The sequence below is a fragment of the Rhincodon typus genome, chromosome 18, assembly GCF_021869965.1.
Source record: "Rhincodon typus isolate 14 chromosome 18, sRhiTyp1.1, whole genome shotgun sequence".
In the NCBI taxonomy this organism is placed as follows: Eukaryota; Metazoa; Chordata; class Chondrichthyes; order Orectolobiformes; family Rhincodontidae; genus Rhincodon; species Rhincodon typus.
The window spans coordinates 34,428,326-34,436,509 of NC_063349.1; the positions used below are offsets into that span (position 1 = coordinate 34,428,326).

General features: G+C 34.4%; 1 long non-coding RNA gene across 1 annotated transcript; it reads left to right on the plus strand.

Moving 5' to 3' along the window:
• Positions 1–488: 488 nt before the first annotated feature.
• On the plus strand, positions 489–1,731 carry LOC125485325. The gene is made up of 2 exons (XR_007264075.1): positions 489–532; positions 744–1,731. It is a non-coding gene; the product is annotated as an uncharacterized LOC125485325 (long non-coding RNA).
• The last annotated feature ends 6,453 nt before the right edge of the window (positions 1,732–8,184 follow it).

Sequence of the window (8,184 nt, forward strand, 5' to 3'; positions counted from 1 at the left end):
GACCAAATATATGTCAATTTTGAACTTCTAGAAATTAATTTAATTTTGTTGAAGATATGAAATTTGGTACTGCCTTGTATTAGAAATAGATGTGAATATCCGAAATCAAATGCTAATTCCTAAAGGACAGGAAAATTTTTAACTTTGCATCAGACACTAGTATAAATGTCTCTGAGTTTAGTTGTGAATGCAGCTGGACACCTGAAAAACTAATCAGAAATGGAATTTTTGGCACTGCATGAGAAGTTGTAATCATGGATGGCCAGAAATGTAGCTGCAGAAATGGTAAATCATATATTTTAACAAGGCTACAATTGGTTTTGAAATACCACAATGACATAATAACCTAGCATAAAAAGTTTAGTCAGATTGATGTCACTTCCCAGTAAGCATTGTCAGTCCTGGCTTATGGTACCAATAGTTCAATAATCCACAATTAACTCACTGAGTAAAAAAAGCAAGGCTGAAAATGTATGTTTTTCTTTGTTTTCAGGTGTCATATGGTGAAATGGTAGGGTGTGATAATCAAGATGTAAGTATTTTACATTATATAATGTTTGAATCACTACAAACTGTAAAACTTGATTGTAAACTACAGTAAGAAATAAATGAAAGATGACACTATTCATGGTGACTGAATGATATGCATTTGATGCATTAAAGTATCCATCTCAAAATTCATTTTAATGATAAAATTAAGCTGGGTTATGAAGCCTCTAACAGCAACTAATTTTCTTTTAAAGTGCCCCATTGAGTGGTTCCATTATGGATGTGTTGGACTGACAGAAGCTCCAAAAGGAAAATGGTACTGTCCACAATGCACAGCAGCCATGAAAAGGCGTGGCAGTCGCCACAAATGAACCCCAAAAGCAGAGGAATTAGTTTGACTGGTGCTTTGTCCAAACATCCTAACTTTAAATAGAACATCGAATGAAAGCAACATCAACTGCAATAAGTGACATTTTGCAGTGCACTTATTTATGTTCCTATTTGAGAATGTAAGGCTTATTGATGAAACTTGGATTTTGCATTTTTTTTTGTGTAAAACACCAGATGACTATCTATCTTTATTCAAATATTCTCATAATAAACGATCTAACTGAAGCAAAAAAATACCAAATATATAATCAATATTTGTTTAAAGATGCTTTACTTTTGTGTTTAATTATTACTTCTGTGAAACTTAAAAGTTCAGCTGGCTGAAGTAAAATGCAATATTGGCAATAAATCTTGTAGAGCTGGCAAAGGTAGTGTCCTAATACATGAACAACATTTCTATATCATTTGAATGCCAGTTTGCCATTAGTGTTCAATGTTTTGGTGCAGCACGTTTGATATAAATGATATAAGAATAAAGTTATCAGTATGTCTTTGATACTAATTGAAAAACATTATGACTTGTGTATGTGGAAAATGCGTTTTTTTTTTCATTTGTATTAGATATGACATTAGTGTTTAACCAGTAAAAGTCTTATGATCGGTGAAGTGTGATTTCATTATTTTTGTGCCTGAAATGCAGTTTGGACTACAGTTGCAGTTTAATCCAACTGTTTACTGGTGTAAACCTTTTTGTTTTTGCTTATGCATCTCTATTGTAAAGTAATTGTGCAGAGGAAAAATTGCAGCCTGCACAACAGTGACTGGACCTCAAAAATATTTAATTAACTATAAAGTGCTCTGGGATGTCCTAAGGTCATGTATGATATTATACAAATATAAGTCTTTTTTATAGAATATACTGTGGCACTTCCTGATAATTACGTTAAGGCTACACATTAATCTGTTCTTTTTTTCTCACTTATGTGCAGACTAGATCAAACTTACATTTTATAAAATTGAAATTTTAGATCATCTTAAGTTTTCCATATCCTGTTCAAATGTAAGATATTTGCAAGCAAGGCAGTCAACAGTGACATACAGTACAACTCATTTGATAAAGTTACATTTATTTTCTGGAGTCTTCCATGATGAAGCCAACTGAAATGCACAATATTAGAAATATTTAATTTAAAACCACTAATAGCTTCATGCTAATATTTTCCTATACTTGCAAGTTAAGAAATGGTATTTTTGTAAAGATTACAATTCATTACATGTATGAAAATGCATTCAACGTATAGCTATATTTCACTTGAAAGTAAACTTTCTAAACTATTGAATAGTAAAATTATGGTTCAAGTCTAAAATTACTATATGACTTGACAAGCTTAGATTCACAATTCAATTCACTGCTGACGCATTAACGTCATTGTTAAAAACCTGGTTCCATAATTAGGTTTTATAATCTTGTCTAATCATTTTATTCTGAAGTAGGCTATTGTCATCTTCTCTTGTTAGATCACCCACCTTGTACATGTAAATTTTTTAAGCCTGATACTGCTAAATTTTATGACTAAAGCTGTGCGAAATAAATTAGCATACAATACACTATACAATGTTTACTTTGGTAGACACTGAATTTTAGATTTTATGATTCCTGCTTTTCAGAACCATTTACTGAATGGTTCCTTAGAAGTTACCTAACTTCTCAATCTATACAAAACCTTCTAGTTTTGATCTTTTCCTTCTTTCTCGCTCTTCATTGTTCTTACCCTTTGAGCTTTGGCTGTGCTTTCCCGGTGCTTTTTAACTGGTTGAAAGTGGAGAAAAAATTTATATTTTAAATGTTGCTGATGTTTCTTTTGTTGAGTTTGAATGTTAATGCCCTGTTAACAGAGTTCACTATGTCATGTGAATTCCTTTTTGCAAAGAAAAATGACATTGTTATATGCCAGAAGAATGCATATATTCAAGCCAGTAGTAATTCAGTTTCATGCAAACTACCGCCAACTGAGCAAAGTTGTAAATTGGTATGTAGATATGTAAATTGATTGGGATTCACTTATGCCATCCACTGTTCATTTAAAGTTATGAAGGCAAAATGCGACAAATGTTGAGAATCTGAAATAAGCCAAAAAAGCTGGAAATAGTTAACAAGGTGGTTGTCATCTGTGGACAAAGGAGCAGGTAACATTTTGCTTGTTGGAATGTATGAATGTAACAGTTTTCAAACAAGAACAGAGGCATGGAACAGATAGGAATGGAATAAAAACACATATAATGTGAAAGGCCAGAATGATTAAATGAAGTGCAGAATCCTTACCAATGCTTTCTGCTGAAAAGTAAACAGGAGCAATGTCTGAAATTGATGTTGTGTCTGGAATAGTTCTTGTTTGTAATCCACTTGTTCAGGTGTGTTACGCCATACTCTAAAGTATGAGGGTCTTGAACTCTGGCTCAGAGGTAGACACAGTACCTTGGGTCTGGAATATTGTAAAAAGCCTAATCCAAGGAAGAGGTCCTGCCTCGAATTTGATGTGAACAGGTTGAATTTGGAGTAAGAAATGTGCTCAAGAATTGAAAAAGCAATTCCTTAACCAACAAATAACCATATCAATGAACTATATCAGTGATATAGAATTGAAACTCCATTAAAAATGATGAGAAACAAGATACTGCAAAACCTGAGAAACAAAGTAATAAAAAAGAGCTCAAGTAGCATCTGTGGAGATGTTACTTGAGTTCTGATGCAATATCAACCTGATGCCTTAATTCTGTTTCTCTACGTGAATGCTACCTGATTTGCTGTTGCAAAAAAGGCCTTTATAATATTTTGAAAGAAGTCTGACGTGAAAATCTATTTTACATATTATGAGACAGTTTTGACAAGGAAACAGTTTTGATCAAATCATTATTATAAGTAATAAAGTAGCTAATAAAATACAGATTATTCCTGCAAATGGATATATTGTTGGCTTTGAAATGAGTTTGTGGATTAGGAGCTCCTGCAAAATAGTCCAATGATGTTAGCACTGATGGTTAATACATTTACCAGGTATTAGTTTATTACTGCTTTTGTGAAGCCTAAAGTTATGACCATAAGTATGAACATCAGCATAGCTCCAGAGCGGACCCTATTTGAGAGGAGAAATGGTTAATAGAGATTGTTGCAGATTTCCAAATGTAATCACATGTTTCATATAAAATAGCAAGGGCTTTAGAGATTAAACATCTGTGTAACTAATGTTATGTTTTTCAAAGCTTAGTGCAAATACCACAGATGTGGTTTAAACAACATTAGATGAGACAGAAGTGTCACAATGGGGCCACCAGAAGAGAGCTTTATGGATGTGTGCTTATAAGACTATGCAGAGCTCTGTTCATGAATGCCATTTTGTCTGTCTGCCTTGCTGGTTTTTGGAAAGTTGCTTAAACATCTCAGATCTTTATAAACTTATTTAAAGTACTTAAAAAATGTTTTCAGAATAATTTGCATTCCAGTCATCTGTGACCCTGTTACTAAGTTAGTTTCAGGTAAAAGTTACTCAACATATGTAACACATCATGATATTAATACGGACATTAAATTTACTTGGCTTTAATGCTTCCTAATTATTTTGATAATCCTTTGCACAACCAAATGTTTAAACAGGACTGTAAATGTAAGTTCAGCAATTGACAGAATCCTATGTGGATTCATGGACTGTCACATCTGTACAATCAGGGAATATTCAAACAAAAAGAGGAAGATCTAACAAGAGGCTGACCCTTTTGGCAGGCAATCATCTCCGAGAGACATGTTTGTGATTTAACCATCCCAGGATATACAAAAGAAAGGTTAAATACTGACTGCATCAGATGGTCTGTGTGTATTAGTGATCTTATATACGAGCGTGTGGACTAGTGTACCAAGTCACAGTTTGAGTTGAGGAAAGTTATTAAACATGCCCGAAGTATGTACTGCAGGTAAAAGATGAAGATACTTGCAATGAATGCTTCCAGCTAGACACCATTGAAAGGACTCAGTGCACAAGAATTTTAATTAACCTGCAAAGCCAAGACTCTCTAAGTTGACAGCTCAACTATCAACATCAAACTACTGGTGCCATCCAACATAACAGCCACAGCATTTTACTATTTACACTTCACGAATGACTCAGAGACAAAATTTTTGGGCACAAACACAGATTAGGAATAAGAATTTGACTCCGAGACATCCACATTTTAAATTTTTTTTTGGGCTCACACACAGATTAGGAATAATAATTGTGTATGTTGTATTATTATCTCTGTCATATTTAGTAATTAATAAACTCATGCTTTTGTTAACTCAAGAAAGCCTGCTTAAAATGGTTAAAACATCAATTCATTTGGTTTGAAAGAAAAGTATCTACTAGTGAAGGAATTCTTTTTAAATAAACTTTGTCGTGACCAGGCAAGGATGTCAGTGAAATAGAAGAGTCTATTCGTCTCTTCTCAACTGTGTGCTTAGAGATCTGGGGTATCCAGTCTAGAACCATAACAAATTTGGAACCTCACTTGGGGATTCAGTTAAGCATTTGCAAAACACTATTGTCACATGTTGGTACGTTTTCTAGGATCAACCTGTCATCCCACATTAAATTGTTGCAATGTATTGACATGTTTTAAATGACATACCTAAGCTGTTTTGTAAGAGAATGAGTATATTGTAATTGCAGCCTCTGTTCAAGCGTGGCCATAAGTTTAAACACAAACACTACATGATTTTAATTCTAATTTATAAAATTATTTTATTGACTATGTTGAGTTCTGGTGAATGATTACTTGAAGTTGTTTATTTGCATTACTATCTAGTGGTTGGTCAGTTTGCAATCATTCAAGGATGATATCTACTTTGCTGTGAATTTCTGCTGTTGATATTTACATAACTGAACAGGCTGATTCTCAACCTGCAGATCTTTGGGCAGATGGGACAGGGCATCACACAAGGTAATGGAATACAGAGTGCAGTACTTCCTTCTCTTTCCTTCTCTGCTGTTATTCTTCTGCCTCATTACCACATTTCAACTCAAAGCATGATGCAGCTTGATAGACAAATTGTAACCATTTTGAATGATTGGCAGTAAGCTCTGCCTAGTCATTGATATGAAGAGGACTGTGCTTTAAGGAAATCATTGCAGCATTTTCTTTGTCCTCCTGCAATGCGAGTTCGGAAAGTAGGACCTTGTAGAGGGAGAGCCTCAGTTAGGTTCAATGCTGTACTCTTGATGTAATGGGAATGAGTGTCAATATCAGCTAACGTGTTAAAACCATAATTTTCTTGAATACAATGAAAATATATAACAATTACAAATGATGAAAAAGTAACAAAAGGAAAGAAGGCACTTCATAAGAAAAAAACCCAAAGAAAACTGTTTTTCAAAGCGCAAATGTGGCTATTATCGACTGTCCATGAGATGTTGCTAAAATGGTAAAATTACACTTGGTGTACATGTCACTAAGTATCCAAATAATCTTCCAGGTTGGTGGTCTTCACAATTGCTCACTGTGTCAATAGTGTTTTGCCATGACTCTCAGGTCTAGCATGCTAGAAATCAAGCCCCACTGTTCGAGGAGTTGACATAAATGTTAAAGCTTTATAGTCCCAGACTGTTAGAACAGATCAGGTTTCTTGTTACTTAACAAAAATGACCTATTTATTTTTAAAAATTAGATTCCCGCTCTAGCTAAGCAGCTATATAATCATCATTCTAAGTAAGACTCCAAATTAAACCTTGTATTCCCTTATAAACTTCTCTTTATGTACACAGACAGACAACAGGTTATGGTGAAAAACAAATTTGAAGGCTGGTCAGGGTTCCTATTCACGGATTGCTGAAATGTTCCTTATGATTCTTATGTTGGTCAGAACATTATTTTACAGTCTTTCTCCAGATGCTTCCACTGGTTTGCAAGAGATACAGGAGGCTGGGTCACTTATAAAAGGTCTCTGACTTAAAAGATATCAATCATAACAATGATAAAGGAATGCTAAACTTTCTCTTCAGGTTTAAAATGGGTTTTGACTGCAGAGAACAGACACATAGTTTTTGTGCTGGTTGAAAGCAAAACACTTTTTATCTTGTTCCCAGCCCCAAGCTGATCAGTTACTTGAAAACCAATCACACAGTTGTTGGCAGGCTTTTTGTCATCGATAACTGGCCACTAATCCATGGACCAGTCAACTTTTTGGTGCTACCCAGCTGTATCTATACTCAAACCCTCAGCTTCAATTCATCTGTAACCCAAGTTTCAATTACTGCTTGCTCAAACAACTGCACAATGCTTGCCATGAGTGTCAGGTTACTTGCATTTCAAAACATGACAATTCTTCAAAACAATGATTTTTTAAAAACATTTCTTCCCTTTTCAACACATATTTTTTGGAAGAAAAACCATGAAGATGAAAAGAAATGTTCTTTACACCTTTCTCCCCATCATCATCAGCAGTTGATTAGACCGCCTGACTGCAACAGTACATCCTCAAAATATTGTCCATTTAAGCTCAATTTCTGGTTTCATTCAGTTTTTCGATGCCTTATTCAGAATTTTTCCAAAACAAACAACTGAACACCAATGAGTTTTTCTTAATTTCTCTCAGATTTTGCGAAGTCTGCAGAATTTGCATAATACAGTCTGCTTACACCTCATTGATGGTGTCTCTGACAGGTATAATAACCATCAATCAAATTTGCTTGCCAACTGAACTGTAAAGTCTGTAATCTGGATTTTCCTAGCTAGTATTTCAAGGGTCATTGGTGTCAGTATAGTAAGGATAAAATCCTCTTTTTAAACAATGGGCAAACAGATTTGCTTTGCAGTGGCAATCTAGGAGAAAATCAATGTTCAATGAAAACAACAGCTGTGAATATGATGCACAAGAAAAATCCTTGAGAAAAATTCCAATTCTATTGTTAATGGTATTACCGATTATTTCATTGATTAATTCTGATATAATCAAAACACAATCACAATAAGATTCAACATTTATAAAGTAAGATTCAATACAGATTCATTTGAAAAGCAAAATCACAGCAGACAAAAAAAAATTGCAAAAGCTTAATGAGTACCAGTTAGAGGTCTCCAATCTAGAAGGGTCCTGACCTGAAATGTCAACTTTCCAGTTCCTCTGATGCTGCCTGGCCTGCTGTGTTCCTTCAGCTCCATACTGTTTAATCTAGATGGGGAGATGCTTTTCAGCCATCCAGGAAATTTCCAAACCATTGTAGTTGAGTTTGCTGGTATTTTTGCCAGAATACTCATAGAACTGGCTTAAAAAAAAACACACTAGAGTTTGTTCAACAGTCTTCCAATGAATCCAAAGAAAATGAAACACATTATGTT